This window comes from Mustela erminea, chromosome 6 (genome assembly GCF_009829155.1).
Source record: "Mustela erminea isolate mMusErm1 chromosome 6, mMusErm1.Pri, whole genome shotgun sequence".
Lineage (NCBI taxonomy): Eukaryota > Metazoa > Chordata > Mammalia > Carnivora > Mustelidae > Mustela > Mustela erminea.
In genome coordinates this window covers 66,793,750-66,812,292 of record NC_045619.1, presented here as the reverse complement: position 1 = coordinate 66,812,292, position 18,543 = coordinate 66,793,750, and the positions used below count along the sequence as shown (strand labels likewise).

Below are 18,543 nucleotides of genomic sequence, written 5' to 3'. Positions count from 1 at the left end.
CACTGACTCATTCCCTTACTCTATATCAATCAACCCCGTCACCCATTTGATATTTCTTGATCTGTACTAATTTGTTATAGGTTAGCATTTCCAATTGAGTAAACAAAAACACAGGACAATCAGTAAAATTTTAATTTCAGACAAATGATGAATAATTTTTTAGAGGAGTTTTAACCCCTACACCATTTGGGACATACTTCTACTAAAAAGTTATTTCTTGTTCATATGAAATTCAAATTTAACTAGATATCCTATATTTTATGGCAATGCTATTACAGGTTTCCAATTCCAATTACTCATACCAACTTTAGGATAAAAACATAAAAACAAACAAAACAAAACAAAAAGCCACAACTGCAAAACTGATATTACAACACAAGCTATCAAGGCTCAGTTTGTTATAATTAAAACTAGTTCATGCGCACAAGCTCCAAGATACATATTTTAACAGTAACTCCACAGGGACCCATGTGTCACAGTAAGATTGCCCACCATTCCAGAAGCGTCTTAGTATAGGCGGGCTGCCATAACAAAACACCATCGACCAGGTGACTTGAGAACAGAAATTTATTTACTTACTCACCATTCTAGAGGCTCGGAAGGCCAAGATGGAGGCTCTGGCACTCTCCGTTTCTGGTGACCGCTCTCTTCTGGCTTGCAGACAGCTATCCTACCCCTAAACCCTCACGGGTGGTGAGAAAAGAGACCTTATGGGCCCTCTGGGGCCTGGTCTTGTAAGGCCAATAATTCAATCATAAAGCCCCGCCCTCATGACGTCATCTGAACTTAATTACCTCCCAAAGGCCCTACCTCCAAATACCATCCCGTTGAAGCTTAGGGCTCCAACATAGGAATTTAGGGGGCACAATTCAGTACATAAGACAGAAGCTTACCTAGTTCATAAATAGTACAGTAGCCGTCTCTTTCCTCTCCCTACTGTTTTCCATCTAAACTAATGAATCTCAAACGTTAGCCCCATTAGAGTCACCTGAGAAAGCTTGTTACAACCCAGACTGCTGGTCCCATCTGCGTAGTTCCTGATTCAGTAAATGCAGACTGGAGTTAGGGAATTTGCATTTTGAATAAGGTCCCAACTGATACTGATCCTGCTGGTCCGAAGACCACACTTCGAGCTCTGCCTTAGAGATCCTCTTTGTCAGATGCGGGGACTGAGCATTGTTTTTTTTTTAAAGCTCTCAGGTGATTCTAAGAAGCAACAGGGTTGAGAACATTGTCCTGATGCATTTTCCATGCAATAGCCTGTATGCTTTTTGGAAAGCCTGAATCTGCGACAGGAACTCATCAGTTGAAAACACTGAATGGCGACTGAGTTGCCCTCAGCATCAGACGTAGCTTCTTACCAAGTCTTGCAGAGCCTGCTTCATGTGCTTCCGGCTCACTTGTTTGCTGTTGCCTCTAGTCTGTGTCAGGCTGGCTCACCTTGTCATGACCTATAACCCAGGCTTGCTGGATCAATGGCAATTCCCTGAAGTTGATCTTGCTCTTTTTCTCGCTGAGTCTTTGTGCATTCCTTATCTTTCCTGGGAAAGTTCTCCCCAACACACCTCTCCACTGGGCTAACATTTCCTTTCCCTTTAGAGCTTTACAGCTAAGAAGTGTGAGCCATGGGCCAGCAGCATCAGCCTCTCCTGTTAGAAATGCACAGGCCTCGCTCCAAACCTACTGAATCAGAACCTATATTTTAATAAGATCCCAGAGTGAAAAAAAAAAATCCCAGAATGATTCATAATTACCTCAAAATTTGAGAAGCACTTTTTTTTTTTTTTTAAGCTCCTGTAGAGGTATTTTCTCTGGATTGATGTTTTTGATCCCCCAAGACTCAGGCAGGTTCCTCTCCTCTCTGTCTGCCTGGTAGTCTTCACTAGCAGCTAACACACTGCACCTGTGTGCCCCATTTCCCACTGGCCTGTGAGCTCTCTGCGGACAAGACTGTATGTTTATTTATCCTTGTATTCTTTACAATAACACAAGACCTAGCCCATAACAGATGCTCAAAAATAGTTGTTGATTAAATAAGAGCTTTTTATAAACATGTATTTATTTATTTATTTATTTGAGAGAAAGACGGAGAGGGTAGGGGATGGAAGAGGGAGAGAGAAAATCTTGAGCAAATTCCTTGCTGAGGTGGGGGAGCCTGATGCAGCGCTCGATCTCGCAACCCTGAGATCAGGACCTGGGCCAAAACCAAGAGTCAGACACTTAACCAACTGAACCACCCAGGAGCCCCTAAATAAAAGCTTTTGGAAATAAGTAGAGAAAGCATTAGCTTTCCAGTTTAAAGAGATTGGGACTAATTCCTTCTTTGCCGCTTACTAGGTGTAGAATCTTGGACAGGTGACTCACTTTTTAGAACTTGCTAGCCACTGGTAAAATGAGCATAACATCAACTATTCTATAAAGATGTTGTCAGGATTAACCCTATAATACATCTAAAGTCAGAACACAATGCCTGCCACATCAGAATTGCACAGGAAGTGGGAGTGGTCTTCTCCCTTAGTTCTCCCAAGTGGTCAGACTTGACTGAGTTTACTAGAATACTACTCATTGACATAGAAAGACAGGCTGTACTTGAGCGAACTGCCATTTTTCTTCTTGCTCTTTTTCCCACTGCACAAAAGCAAAAACAAGTCAAGAAAACTGAGAACTGACCTGGAATCAATGTTCTTCTCTGCTTTGTGTCAGAAAGACAAAACCCAAACTTGGGCCATCAGACATGCTGGTCTTTAAGGATCTACACAAGGGATCCCAGCCAGCTTCTGGGACCCCTGGGCTTCTTCATTTCCGTCCACCAGTGTCCTAAAGAAGAGTAAATAAAGAAACTTTTTATAATGTGATTCAAGGTGGGGCAACAAACAAATGACCTATAAGCAGAATCTTCTGCTTTAGATGTACTAGCTGGAGGTTAAATTTTCCCCTGAGAAAAATTACCATCTTTTTGATAATTCACCTCAAGGCTGCTCCTACATCCTGTACCCTTATTCTCCAACCACAAGATTCTAATCCCCTCAGTGTCTGGCTCCCAAGCTTTTTCTAATAAATGAGCTAATAAGGACAGAGGGGTGAAATTATCAACACCAGAACCAAAGGATTAAAACAGCAGAGTGGATTGAAAGAGGAGAGAAAGCAAGGAGGGGTACTTTTCATCTACCGCAGATTTGACAATATGTTGGCCATAAGACCACCCCTAATCTGGGTTATGGGTTTTGCACAGGTCTGAAAACTGTATTACCTGAGCCGGATTCACATTTTCCTGAAGTATTGTGCTAGACTGGCTAAGCTGAAGATTTTTTTTTTTAATAGATCATGCCACCCACACTTCCACAAGAGCAGAATATAAAGCTAGAGTGACTAGATGAACCAAATACTTTGCTAGGATCTCTGCATAAACATCGTTTGGATACACAAACATTTTATGCTTTAGTTATCTTTATCTGTGTAAGGGAAAAAGCAAGCCTTCATCTGTTGCATACTTTTGAAAAATTAATGGGTAGAAACAACTTCACAAGCTTTCTCAGCTACAAAAGCATCTCTGTAAAAAGTAAGTTACTGAAATTAATTGTAAATAATACAGTGTAATGGTTAATTTTAGGTGTCGTCTTGACTGGCTATGAGGTGCCCAGATTAAACATTTTTTAAGATTGATTGATTTGAGAGAAATAAGACAAATGGTGGGGGGCAGAAGGGAAAAGGAGATTCCCCACTGACCAGGGAGCATGATGCTAGGCTCAATCCCAGGACCCTGGGATCATAACCTGAGCTGAAGGCAGATGTTCAACCGACTGAGCCACCCAGGTGCCTCTAAACATTTCCAAGGATGTCTGTGAAGTGTTTCTGGATGACATTCATATTTGGATTGGTGGAATCAATAGATTGCTTCCTCTTTTGTGGGTGGGCATCACCCAATCCATTGAGGACCTGAATAGAACAAAGGTGGAAGGAGGAATTAGCCTCTTTTTACTGCCTCAATAAGCTGGACATGGCATCTCATCTTCTCCTACCTTTGGACTTGGATTTACTCCATTTGCTCCCCAGGTTTTCAGGTTTTTGGACTTAGACTGAATTACACCACCAGGTTTCCTGGGTCTCCAGCTTGCACATGGCAGATCTTAGGTCTTCTCATCCCAAGATTTATTATGAGTAATTGGCGCATGTGATTATGGAGGATGAGAAGACCCAAGTCTGCCATCTACAAGCTGAAGACCCAGGAAAGCCGGTGGCATGATTTGGTACACCAATAGGATAAAACATATATATCCTATTGTTTCTGTTTTCTCTGAAGAACTCTGGCTTATAAGACAGGAAACTGCTTATTGAGGTTGTATTGAAAGACTGACAATAATGAGGCTCCTCTCCCTGCTTTGCCTTCCTGGAAACTTCCTGCATAGAAGAATTTGATTTAAAATCTATTGTGCCTTGATTGAGTTAAGTATAACTCGAGAGGATTTATGCAGATTTAGGTCTCAACTGGTTCCCTGAAGGGGGAAATGTTAAAACCCCTGATATAAATCCACCAAGTAATCTACCAGTAACAAAAATATGTCCCACTGTCTTCTGTGCACTTTGTAATTCCATTCCCTGGCTAGGAACTTCTATTCCTCCCACAGCAGAACCAGAGGCTCTTAAAAAAATCAGTCTTTCCCCTGAACTCCAAGAAGACAATGGCCCATTTGGCTTAAATGCCGGACTGACTACCTGGGTGTCACATCTCTAGACAGAATTTTTCAGGCCAGAGTAGCTGCTCCATTGCTGCCTCTTGCCTCTCTCTCACCTTTGTCTTTCCCTTTATCAGCCTGTTTTGGCTCCCAGCCCCTTCTCCAACCATAACAGCCTCTTCAGGCAATCTTATCAAATGCAGCAAGGAATGAATTATCTGGACCTCATGCAGGGACACAGTGTTCATCCCAGGCTCAGCTCCATTCATTTTAGGAGAGAAATCTGTAGAGGTCACTGCCCCAGGCAGTCTCAGCCAGTGCTGTCCCAAGGGCCACTCGAGGCCATTGCGCCTCTCATGTCCTGATTTAGGCCTTATGGCTTCCTTGAGTATGAGACAAGTACCCCGTTTCTTCAGTGTCAGCCAACCCCACTCCATCCCACAGCTCCACCCCTGCGGACCTCGCTGGCTTGTCTGATGGGCACCACATGACCTGACCTCTGTTTCTTCTGATGCCTGGTTTTCACTGAAGCACTTGTGTACTCATCATAAATGGGTATTATCAGTTAGCTGAGTCTTCTTGTCTAGATAAGTCTGTTAGATTCTAACACTACCAAGTTTAGGACTATTGTTCCAGTATAAATAGCAACCCCACACACACACACCCCAGAGAATCTATACTTTAGGTCTCGCAAATGAGCATAATCCAGAGCCCTCACAGAGAGAAATAGCACTAAGTCTGGAACAGGGAATTCCTTAATTATGGAGGAGTTATTAAAATAATGTTTATTAGTGAAGGAGTACTCCTGTAGTTATTTAAAAACGGCACTTCAGGCAAATTAGACTGCCATATACATAATAATGAAATTATAGCCAAGTGGTGAGGTAAAATGGGCTACATCTTTCTAGGTAGAAGTTTCTTGGTATTTTTGTATTACTGGCTTCATACAGCTAAGTACCCCCAACGGGATGTCAGCAAAGGAGATTATCCTTATAGGGAAAGAATCACTGCCCTGAATGATTCCTTGGGGAAATTTTAGAACCTTTATGAAACATTGATATAGTCCAAGGAATTCCAGATTTTGATATGCTTTATGAACAGCCACAGTGAGGCTCTCAATCTTTTCTCACATGAATCATAGGAAGATACCGATACATGTCATTTATTTTATTGCTAAAGATAGCTACTTACCAGTTGCTCTTTCTTCTTCTTCTTCTAAAGTCTAAGATCCCAGTTGATTCTCATTATTGGTGTATAAAGTCTCTGAGAATGCTGCAAATTAGCAAATACTGGATAGTTTTCCTAGGGAAAATCCAGGGTTAGTTTCGTGTGAGCTTCTGGTCACATTTTCATCAACCAATCAATATGCAACTTTGTTTTTCGTGTGCTTCTGTTTAAAGATACCATATTTAATGAATATTATTGATTCATTAACATTGAACCAGCAGCCAACAGCACTATAACTCATGACTGAATGAAGCTTCTTTAATGCATGTTTTTTCTCTATAAAGCATATCACAGCCTCCTTGTGTAAAGGAACACTAGACAGCACTTTAACACTACACTTGAAGGCCACCGTTTTAAACCATGAAATCACCAACCCCCCGCCCCCCCAAAAATCACTACTGTAATTATTGGCACCATCATAGACTGCAAAAAGGACACTTTATAGTATGAGAGCTGAAACAAGAAGGCAGAACACCACCTTGTCCCTCCTCAGCTTGGAACATGTCCCGTGACTCAAAGTTTTCAGGGCTCTGTGAAAACCCACAAAGGATCACAAAATACCAAGAGTTTGATTTGAGGGTTTACAAATAAACTTTAGTGAGTAGGTCAATTCACAAATATGGAAATTGTCAATAATGAAGACTGATTGTATATTCTTGGTCCCCAGACCCTCTCTCCCTTAAGTATCCTCATTCTTGGGCTACTCGGTGGATTACCTCATGGATTTAAATGACTTGGGCTTCTAGAACCCTACTGGGTCTGCTTTCATGAAGCAAAGTCCTTAAGGGGATCTTTTCCTTCACCCCAGTTCATCATCTAATAACCATCACTCTCTGCAGGGAACACTTGTCAGCTAGCAGGAGTCCAAGTAAAATTCAGTCACATTTAAGAGTTCATGGCTGATATGATACCTCTTCCAGAGATAATGATAATTTTGCAAAATCTGTTTGTTCCATAATCATATGGAATGGAACTTTAGTAGGATTTCAGAGCGGTCGGTAGATAATAGAGGAAATGAAGGTAAGGAAGGCACATTTCTGGTATCATATCAGAAGGGAGCACTTTCTCTGGGAACTAACGTTTCCCTCCTAGGCCTATGGTTGTAACACATGTCCTGGGAAAGCCCGTGATTCTGGACTTGTTTGATGTCAACAGTCTCAGAACATGAGAATCCACTGCCTACTCTTCCTGAAGTCCCTCTGATTATTTCAAGCTTCCATCGCAGTGTACAGGGTATTGGCACCAAGTTTTCAACCAGGCTGGGGCTGAGCATCTATTATGCTACAAAAGATGCCTGGCCTCGAAAATCTCCCTTCCAGGAGCTGGCTGGACAGGAAACTGAGTCCAGGACAGGCTTGCAAATGGTCAAGATTCTTTAGCATAGTTTGGGGCTGCCACCTATTGTTTAAAGTCTTATCGTTTCAAAAAGATGACTCTACCCAGAGCCTGCAGAGATAAAAGCCACTGCCCCGACCCATGCTGGGAAATGTAAGTGCTCTTTCAGTGGCACTGTACACAGTTCTGTAAATCTATACTTTGGAGTCAAGCCCAGCGAGAGAGCGAAACATTCCCTTGTAGGTCCTCCCTGAACAGCAGTCACGCATGTTCCCACATGAAAGAATGGCCAAGTTTGCTCCTGGCAGCTCTCCACCTTGGAGAATTTCAGAAATGCCTGTGGCCTCACCAGAATGAACTGTTTGAATAAAAGGAGGTAGAGAGCATGAGAGGAGACTGGACGCTGACTGATTTCTTGGTCTCTCCTTCCTTCCGCCCCACCCCCCACCTCCTTTGCTACAGATGTTTTCCCTGGGCTTCTATCAAGACTTCTTGGCTTACTCTTTGGCTCCGTCCCCAGGAAAACTGTATTCAAGTGAGTAAGGCAAATGTTGCGTGAATGAAGAAGAGAGATTGCCTTTTCCTAGTTAAGTAACTGTCGTTTTGGTTTACTTTCCAAGTAACACTGTTGATTTTTTTTTATAATTATAAAAGTTGTCAGGCTTATTGCAAAAAAATGTTGAAAAATGCAGACAAGCAATGAAGCAAATGACAAAAACCAAGTAGATCCCACTACGCAAATATAATCATTGTTGACACTTGTTTTCTCTTATCCTTTCTTTGTGAATCAGTATGCATAAATATGTTTCCAATGGGATTGTATTGGATATAATGTCTGTATGCTGCCTTTTTCGCCCATTTGGCTATACACTCTATGTATTTTCCATGATATTACATATTTTCAGACAATCGTTTTTTAAAAAGTAAACTATTTATTGAAAAGATCATATAGTTTTTATTTTTTCTCTTGTTGATGTGATGTAACACAATGATTGATTTGCAAATATTGAACCACCTTTGAATTCTGGAAATAAATCCCATTTGATTGTGTTGAGTGATTCCTTAAAACATACTGTTAAACTCTGTTCACTAATATTTTGTTGACAATTTTTTTAAAGATTTTATTTATTTATTTGACAGACAGAGATCACAAGTAGGCAGAGAGGAGGCAGAGAGAGGAGGAAGCAGGCTCCGTGCTGAGCAGAGAGCCCAATGCGGGGCTCGATCCCAGGACCCTGGGATCATGACCAGAGCCGAAGGCAGAGGCTTTAACCCACTGAGCCACCCAGGCACCCCATTTGTTGCATCTATGTTCATGAGAGAAATTGCATCTATGTTCATGAGAGAAATTGGCCTGTACTTCTCTATTTTGTAGTGTCTTTATCTCATTTTGTTTTTCAGGTAATGCTGGCCTCATAGAATGAATTTGGAAGCTTTCTTCCCTCTTCTATCTTTTGTAATACTTTGAGAAGAATCAATATTAACTCTTCATTAACTGTTTGGTAGAATTCACCTGTGAAGCCATCTGGTCCTGGACTTTTGTTTGTTGAGAACTTTCTGATTACATATTTAATTTCATTGTTAATAATAGGTCTGTTCAAATGTTCCGGTTTTTCCTGATTCAGTTTTGGAAGGTTATGTGCTTCTAGAAATTTATCTGTTTCTCCTAGGCTGTCCAATTTGTTGGCATATAATTTTTCTTAATATTCTCTTGAAAACAAATTAAATATTCAAGAATGGGAAGAATGGATGGTTATAATATGGAAGTTGATCGTATGAAATATTATACAATAATTAAAAGGAAATGTAGAAATAATTAAAAGGAAATGAGGAAAATGTACAAGACCTAGAAGGTTCTGAGATGTATTGAAAAAGGAAAGCATGTGGGACATAATACACAGTGTGAGCACAGTAAGATTATATAAAAAGCATTTGAATATGGGGGCACCTGAGTGGCTTGATCAGATAAGTATCTGACTCTTGATTTCAGAATCATGAGTTCAAACCCCATGTTGGGTTCTGCACTGGGCAGGAATCCTACTTAAAAAAAAAAAAAGCATTTGAATAAGTAAGGTAATGTATATATGAGTACATGAGTATCTGGGAAGACTCTGCATCAAAATATTGATGTCTCTGAGGAGAAGAAGGATTATAAGACAAGTCTTCTCATTTTTTAGTGTATGTATTTTTATAGTTTTAATTTTTTATTTTATTTTTTATCATTTTATTTTTATTACTTATTTAATTTTATTTTTAAAAATTTTACTATTTTATTAATTTATTTTTATAGTTTTAATTTTTTAAAGATTTTATTTATTTATTTATTTACTTGCGAGAGAGAGAGAGAGAGAGAGAGAGAGAGAGCAGGATGAGGGACAGAGAGAAAGGGAGAATTTTAAGCAGACTCCACACTGAGCACAGAGCCTGCCCTGGGGTTCAGTCTTACGACCCTGAGATCGTGACCTGAGCCGAAATCAAGAGTGGGATGCAAAAACAACTGAGCCATCCAAGTGCCCCAAAATCATAGCTTTTTTTTTTTTTTTAAGATTTTATTTATTTATTTGACAGAGAGTGTGAAAGAGAGAGAGAACACACAAGCAGCAGGTGGGGGAGCAGCAGGCAGAGGGAGAGGGACAAGTAGACTCCCCGCTTAGCAGGGAGGCCAATGTGGGGCTCCATCCCAGGACTCTGGGATCATCACCTGAGCCGAAGGCAGATGTTTAACCCACTGAGCCACCCACGCACCCCCAAAATTGTAGCTTGAAATGACTGAGAATTTCAGGCAATATACAGGCTCTCATCCTTGTAGTCAAAGGAATGCCAGAGCTAGACACATCCATATCACTAGGGTTGCACAGCCTTTCTTTCCAAATGTCTTCCTGATTTCTGTAGAAATTCCCTATGATTACAGGTAAAGCCAAAATCTGCTCATGATATATTAAATGAAAACTCTAACTAGAACTCTTGGTTAAACTTAACATGTAATACTTTCTTATTATCTCCTCTTGGAGGAGGGTAAGATGGCCCATGTTTCAGGTAGGGGATGACTAAGAGAAAATCTGCATTCTATGGGAGATCCTTTTTGCCATTAGCAGAAAAACTATATTTCCTTCTTATGGCTTACTTTCTTGGGCTTTCAAAATGATTCCATTTTTCTCATTCTGTGTCAATTGAAGTGTTAAATGCTTGAGAGACGATTTTGTGCGCAGAAAAGATGAATTGCATCTGTCATGCAAAAGGGAATGAAATGAGTCTCAGAGGGCTTGTCTCAGAAAACCCACACCCATGCCCAGAAACCACTGCTTCATTTCCTAACCACTTACTTAGAAACCATGTATTCCTTTCTAAAACGCTGCCTGAAATTGCTGTGTTCCTATAGCGTGACTTAGGTCGTGGCATGTCCTTTCACAGGAATCCTTGTTAATTCCCCACTGCCGGCAGGCTTGTCTGCGTACCTTCCTTTCTTTCCTCTTCTCTGAACTTTGCGCTGGACAGAAAATCACAAAAATTCCCACTACTCCAAAATAGCCACTTTTAACCTTTGGATGAACATCCTGCAAGTTATTTCTCTATTGAAAAGAAAAGATATCAATATGGCTATAAATATGTATTGACATAAATGTATATTTCATCCTTGTCTTCTTTTATGTTTAATTGATTAAAACATCAATTAAATTACAGCTGAATAAAATACAATGAAATTTGTCTGGAAAACTATCTCCTCATCAAATTCTGTTTAAGCTCGAACTCCTTGCACTTGCACGCCAACATATTTAAGACAGGACCCATTCCCTAGAAAACCTTCTTCCCTCTTCATCATTTATCTGAACAACCTTTGATTCAGTCACAGTTCTGATGGGAAACTCTTTAAAAGCATTAGAAAAGCCACCCATCCTATGTAGGCATCCTTCCAAAAATCCCTCTGCTCTGCAATTCTTTTTTTTCTTTTTTAAAGGTTTTATTTATTTTTTTGACAGAGAGAGCATGCGTGCACAAGAGCAGGGGAAGTGAGAGAAGGAGAAGCAGGCTTCCCGCTGAGCGGAGAGCCTGTCAGGGCTCAATTCGGCACTATGCCATGCCGGGACCCTGGGATCATAACCTGAGCTGAAGGCAGACACTTAACCCACAGAGCCAGCCAGGCATCCCTGCTCTGCAATTTCACAGCAATTCTATAAATGTCCCAACTCTTGCCATTCAACCTATATTGAATGTTACTGTTTTCATCTTTTGCTAAGCTGAAGGGTAAAGACAGCCTTGGACATGCTTTCTTCCCCCGCCTTACTTAGCACAGTGTCCTAGATTCAATAAGCAGCTGATAAATATTTGATAGTAGAGATGAGGATGCTGTTACCACCATATAAGAGGACTTCACACTGATGTTTTATTCCCAAATATCTGGAGTAGATAAAGTAGGCACTACTTTACCCAATCTTTCTGATTCTATGTGTTCTCTACCATTTCCTATAGCTCCAAATCTGACATCACTCTTTTTTTTTTTTAAAGATTTTATTTATTTGTTTGATGGTCAGAGATCACAAGTAGGCAGAGAGACAGGCAGAGAGAGGGAGGGGGAAGCAGGCTCCCCGCTGAGCAGAGATCCCGATACAGGGCTCGATCCCAGGACCCCGAGATCATGACCTGAGCCAAAAGCAGAGGTTTAACCCACTGAGCCACCCAGGCGCCCTCTGACATCACTCTTGTTTAGGGTCTAATATGAGAGTTTAGGTCTTGAAGATCTTTCCTGAATATCAGGACACAGTAGTCTTTCTTTCTTTCTTTCTTTCTTTCTTTCTTTCTTTCTTTCAACTTTTTCATTCTTTACAACAGTGAGAATCATTTTATTAAAGGGCTGGAAGCCAGGGGCTTCCCAGATGTAGGATGAATAATGCTCTTCTTATCCTGGAGGTCAAGACCTTCACCACCTGAGGTTTCATATATTTTATTCCTCCAAGCTGTCATTTCTCTTTTTCAGTGCCTGCTGTGTTCCAGGGCCCGAACCAAATGCTTTATACACAATCACCCCATTTCCTATTCACAATAAGTCTGCGAGGTAGACATTCCTCTATTTTGTTCATGAGAAAAGGGAAGCTCAGAGATATTAAGTAACTTGCAGATATCTCTCTGTCCTGGCAAAGTTTAAAAAGAGGCACATTCAAGGCAGATTGTTTGATCTAACTACTGGTTTGGTAACAATGTTAGAAAGTGAATTAAACTATTACAAAACCCTCCATGGAAAGGTACTCATTAAAAGGTTCTGATTAATAAACACATATTTACTCCTTTGAAATCTCTGGGTTCTCAATGAGGTCTTTTGCCAATACATTCACAGTGTAGGGTTTTCATGGGGATCTAATGCTTCCCACCTTTTTTAAAAATATTCTATTTACTTGAGAGAGAGACAGATATAGAGAGCACCAGCAGGGAGATGGGCAGAAGAAAAAGGAGAGGGACATGCAGACTCCATGCTGAGCATGGATCCTGACATGGGGCTCATCTTAGGGATTGATTCCAGGCCCCTGAGATCATGACCTAAGCTGAAGTCAGACACTTAACCGACTGAGACACTCAAGTACTGCTCTAATGTCCTTCTTGAGTAAGTGCCATATCTCAAGACTCGCTGGGCTACAGGTGGCCTGGTGATGGGCAAGGGGGTTCAAAAGGGATCAGAACAGAACCTCTTGCTGGGATGGAACTGATGTTGGGTAGTTAAACCTAGCTTCAGGCCTTGAGGGAAAGTGTTTTGAGCATTTAGAGATTAGTTCAAGAAAGCTGCCCGTCATGATATCCAAGATACAACAACAATGGTGGTGGTGGTGGTGGGGGGGGTGCCCTGTGATGTGGTTGCTACTGCTTAGAAAACCTTCCTGTGTGCCTGGAACTTCACTTATATCACCTATAATCTTTAAAAAGGATTTCCTGAAGTGTGGTCCATGAAACACAGTGCTCTGGGCATGAAAAAAACCTCTGGGATCAAATAAGCGTGAGAAACAAACTGCACTATTTTCACTCCACCAAAGAAATTGGATTATTAAAGTAAATGGAATAATAAGCAACCAGGGTGTCTGGTTAGCTCAATCCATTAAGTGTCTGCCTTTAATTCAGGTCATGATCCCAGGGTCTTAGGATCAAGTCCTACATCAGGCTCCTTACTCAGTGGAGAGTCTGCTTCTCCCTCTCCCTCTGGTCCTCTCTCTGTTCCTTCTTACTCTCGCTCTCTCAAATAAATAAATAAAATCTTTTTAAAAATAAGCATTCACTCCACCAAAGAAATTACATTATTAAAGGCTCCAAAAATACAAAAAAAGGGCAAAAAATTTTGTAATTAAGCCATATTGAAAACATTTTAAGAATATGTAATGAACAATAGAAATGGGTAACTCTAGTTGTCAATATTTTAAGAAATTTTTGTTAAAAGGAGAAAGCAAAGATGGTAGTTCAAACACACAGAAGGAAGGAATGTTTTTCTGCAAGAAGGGAAGCATGACAAGGTTTTTACACAGAGCAAACAATAATGCAGAGACAGAGCTTGAAGTTATGTGTCCATTTCCTCAAAGAAATTGCAAGCTTCTTAGGGGAATGCCAAAAAGAGTTTCTGAAATTACAAGAGATGGATAATTAATGGAAGATAATCCCCAAGAAGGATAAAGGGTCTGATTCAAGGGAGCCTGAGGAAGAAAAGTGGAAAAGTACTTTCTCTGAGCTCCAAGGGTTTGGGAGAGGATAAGGAAAGCATACGTATGTTCTGAGTGGAGAAGAGGTTACACAGAGGAGCTGACTGGGGGTGGAGAGCCCTTCCTTCAGGTGGCCATGATGTAATGCGGTAAGGAGGGAGGTTGGGTCACCGCTCACAGAGGGAGCTGGCTGCATTTTGGTAGTGGGGCAGAAAGCGGAAAGAACCAAGGAAGACAGAAAACAGCTGTTGGCCCCATATGTCTGGGAGGCAACAAGAGATGTGTAAAGTTTTCTGAGTAACAGTGAGAACCCAATGTGAAGAGTAGTCATATTTGGTGGTGCTTGAGGGTGTGGTCCCGGGAGCCAATATAGGTTTGGGTTTGAATCCCTTTTTGAAAGATGGTAAGAATTGGATTAGGTAATATATGTAAAAGACTTAGAAGAGTGCCTTGCATATAGGTAAGTACTCAGTGTTAGTTATTATTGTTGTTAAATTTTGGTGGAGCTCCTCATAAGAATCTTGTGATTTTTTCCTTTTCTTTTTGTCTCCTTTAAAAAAAAAAAAAAAGAAAGAAAGAAAAAGATTTTATTTATTTATTTTAGAGTGAGAGCACAAGTTGTGGAGAGGCAGGGAGCAGAGGGAAGAGCAGACTTCCCCAGGGAAGAGAGCCTGATGCAGGGCTCGAGTCCCAGGACCCTGGGATCATCACCTGAGCTGAAGGCAGATGCTTAGCCAACTGAACCACCAAGACATCCACGATTTTTCTTAAAGAAACACAGAGTTACTTGGGACAACCAAAGTTATGAGCATCGTCTTGATGTGAGGCAGGAACCCAAGACTGAAGATTGGCCCAGCAGGTACTATAGGAGGCCACAAGGTGAAGGAGTCTGGAGCATAGAAATCCTAGAAGAAGAATGATGAGATATCTGACATTGAGCTTTTAGCTGAGGAAATACTCAAGGTGATGACAAGACCTAAAATATTGACATAGAAAACATGGCTACCATATTTGTATTCATTTTATTCTTTGACAAAATTTTTTTGTGTGCCTAATGCCAGCCACTTGCTTATTGCTGGTGTACAACAGTCAACAAAGCATACAGCCATTGGTGTCTTCCTAGAGCCTTCTTTCTAGCCAGAGCACTAGCAATCATCCGACAGTACCCTAAACTCCTTCCTTGAATTATTGTCTTAATCTTCTTGACAAACCAAGTTGGCAGATATTCTCAAACACATTTTTCAGACAGAAATTATATTTTACCACAAACCAAATAGCTAATAAATGGCAAAGCCAGGTTTGAAACACTTACCTCATTCTAAAGTTCATGTTTAGAAAAGTTGTTCTGATTTCCTCACCATATTGCCAAATAATGTTGGTAGTTGCATAGGAAATCTTTAAGAGTTGGTAGCTTAAGACCCTTGATGTCAGAATGTTAGACCCCTCCCATGGGTGCTGAGTTCCCCAAGAATGAGGGAGAAGAAGAGGTACCAAGGAAAATGTGAACTTGGCAATGAAGTCTTGGAAGAAGTGAAAGTGGGTGGTAGAGAATGGTAAGAGGAAGTATGGGCAGAGCCATAAAGTAGGAGTAGCTCTGGTTTGCCAGACCAACTGCTTCCTCATTCCTGCTAAGGGGGATGGGGGTTGGGAGAAGTCATGTCCTCTATTGCAGAAGGTCTGGGATGCCTTGTTCAGACAAGGAGGTGAAAGGAGTGGGCACGGCAAAAGCAGCTGAAGTTGGAAGGGCATCCCAGAGCACTGTGTCAGGAGACAGAGGACAGAGGGCTGGATTTAGTTTCTAAAGTGTTGGTAGGAGAAGCAAGGAAATTGGGAGACAAGCTGGAGATGTAAGTTAAAAGAATGCAGGAGAGCGATGCCCCCCTGGAACCTTGTCGGAGGGGGTTGAAGGGTCGCATGTACCGCATTCCACGTGGAATGTCAGAGAGGGCAAGTCCAACTGCAAACTCAGTGTGTACCACTCATAAATGGCCTCATCTCTTCCTTTGGTGTTGGGGAAAGGAGGATCTGGCATCACCAGAACTTTCCAGGGAAACTTAACTGTCGCTAGTCTACCCCCACTGAATTGAGAGGTTATTTATGATTGCCAAATCAGCATAAACAAGGATATCACCAGGCATACACATATTTCACAGCTTTTACCATCTCATCATAAACTGGCCAGGAGCCTATGGTGACATCAAATCCTCAATTATTGGAACCAGGCTTTAAAATTTCCAGGAGCCCAAATTGTCTAGCTAGCAGGTACTGAAGAGGGTGGATCTGAGTGGTCAGGCCTGGAAAAAATCTCCCACAAAAGGTAAGTTACAGATTTCATCAGCTGTCTTTTAAAATAGTTGGTCTGTTCTTTTTGAGTAATGCTTGTTCAAATTTGTAATTTTATTTTATTTTTTAAAATAGTTTATTTATTTATTTGAAAGACAGAAATCACAAGTAGGCAGAGAGGCGGGCACAGAGAGAGGGGGAGGCAGGCTCCCCGCCAAGCAGAGAGGCCAATGCGGGGCTTGATCCCAGACACTGGGATCATGACCTGACCCAAAGGCAGAGGCTTTAACCCACTGAGCCACGCAGGCGCCCCTGTAATTTTATTTTTTTTAAAGATTTCTTTCTTTATTTATTTTAGAGAGAGAGAAGAGACTGAGCATGGGGTCAAGGGAGAGGCAGAGGGGCAGAGGAAGGTGGAAAGAGAGAATCCCCAAGTAGACTCCCAACAGAGTGCAGAGCCCAACATGGGGCTCGATCTCAGGACCCTGAGATCATGACCTGAGCAGAAACCAAGAGTCAGACGCTTAACCAGGTGCCCCACCAAATTTGTAATTGTAGAGGTTTTGATGAGGTTAGGGAAAAGAGGAGGGATTCATTCCAGTTATACCAAACAATCCTAGAGGCCAATGGTTTAAACGTACAGGAATGAAGAGATAGGCCCTAGGGAGGAGAAAACAAATTTGAGTTTCAAAGGTCTAGCGTGTGAATACTTCCAAATTTCAACACATATATGAATCATCTGGGATCTTGTGAAAATGTAGATGCTGTTGAGTCTAGGGTAGGACCTGAGATTCTGGGTGTTTATAGTAAGCTCCCAGATGGTGCTGATGCTGCTGGTCAGCAGACCATACTTGGAGTAGCAAGGACCAAAACTACCTGACTAGTCAGATGTAGCTTCAGCGGCACCTGATGACTCGGTCTGTAGCACATGTGACTCTTGATCTCAAGGTCTTGAGTTCAAGCCCCACACTGGGTGTAGATATTACTTTAAAAAAAAAATCCTCAGAAGTTAGCTTGTTTTTAGGGGCGCCTGGGTTGCTCAGTGGGTTAGTCTCTGCCTTCAGCTCAGGTCATGATCTCAGGGTCCTGGGATCTATCCCTGCATCGGGCTCTCTGCTCAGCAGGGAGCCTGCTTCCCCCTTCCCCTCTGCCTGCCTCTTTGCCTACTTGAGATCTCTCTCTCTGTCAAATAAATAAATAAAATCTTAAAAAAAAAAAAAAAGTTAACTTGTTTTTTAGGTGAGACGGCTAATAAGGAACCTATTAAAACATATTGGGCATCAAATGTATGTATAATAATAGGATAATTGTCACATTTGTAGCCAAAACATGCAGGTTTAAAACCCTGATTCTACCATTTTCTAGCAATAAAACTTTGGGCAAATCACGGTCTATCTCTGAGTCTCAGTTTCCGCATTTTTAAAAATAGAGGTAATAAGATCTTCCTGGGTTGCCTGACCATTCAGGGTGGGTGTGAGAACCAAAGGAAACACTCAGTGAAAGTTCTTTTTTTTTTTTTTAAAAAAAGGTTTTATGTATTTATTTGACAGACAGAGATCACAAGTAGGCAGAGAGGCAGGCAGAGAGAGAGAGGAGGAAGCAGGCTCCCTGCTGAGCAGAGAGCCCAATGCAGGGCTTGATCTCAGGACCTTGGGATCATGACCTGAGCTAAAGGCAGAGGCTTTAACCCACTGAGCCACCCAGGCGCCCCATCAGTGAAAGTTCTTAATAAACTAAAGGTGCTGCACATGTGTAAGCATCATCATCATCATCATCACTATTAATATTATTTATTATATTTGAAGCTAATGAAACCTAATAGCTCCCATCTCTACTGTTTTTACTTTGATAGATAGGTAACATTGCCAAGTGTCTGCATCCATCTGATACTGTGTGAAGCACAATAAGAATGACTTGATTTGCTCCGCACCACTCTCGTAACAATGGTGATAGTAATGAGAAAAGTCAGACCTAGAACATTAAGATTATGCCTAGCTGCTAAGGGTTGATTGTGATACGAGCTCAGCCTGCCTCTCCAAAACTCAAACTCTTACTCACTGCCTCCAGTTGATTCACTGTAGCAAACACCCATCATCACAGAGGAAGGTGATGGTCTAGAACAGGGGCTGGGAAACTTTTTCACTAAAAAGCAAGATCTTAAATATTTTAGGCTTTGCATGCCAAATTTACATCTCTTGCAACCATTCGACTCTGTCACTGCAGCACAGAAACAGTCATAAACAATATTTAAAGGAATGGCTGTGGTTGTGTTCCAATGAAATGTTACTTAAAAAACAAGTGGCATGGGCGGCTGGGCAGCTCAGTGGGTTAAAGTCTCTGCCTTTGGCTCAGGT

At 41.4% G+C, this 18,543-nt stretch overlaps 1 protein-coding gene and 1 long non-coding RNA gene across 4 annotated transcripts in view; one reads left to right on the top strand and one right to left on the bottom strand.

The window, feature by feature from the left end:
- Positions 1-2,074: 2,074 nt before the first annotated feature.
- LOC116593386 lies at positions 2,075-15,418 on the bottom strand. 3 transcript variants are annotated; one of them, XR_004286885.1, is made up of 6 exons: positions 10,559-10,816; positions 10,360-10,460; positions 5,865-5,975; positions 3,727-3,936; positions 2,671-2,817; positions 2,075-2,194 (listed from the first exon to the last, which is right to left on the bottom strand). It is a non-coding gene; the product is annotated as an uncharacterized LOC116593386 (long non-coding RNA). The 3 variants fall into 3 exon arrangements; XR_004286883.1 differs by lacking the exons at positions 10,360-10,460; positions 10,559-10,816 and adding an exon at positions 15,219-15,418; XR_004286884.1 differs by having other exon boundaries at positions 10,360-10,816.
- Positions 15,419-15,834: 416 nt separating this feature from the next.
- SMCO2 (single-pass membrane protein with coiled-coil domains 2) overlaps positions 15,835-18,543 on the top strand; it is a 30,192-nt gene continuing 27,483 nt past the window's right edge. The window contains exon 1 of the mRNA XM_032347591.1: positions 15,835-16,223. The gene's annotated coding sequence lies outside the window, so the exon portion shown is untranslated. The remainder of the gene's footprint in view (positions 16,224-18,543) is intronic.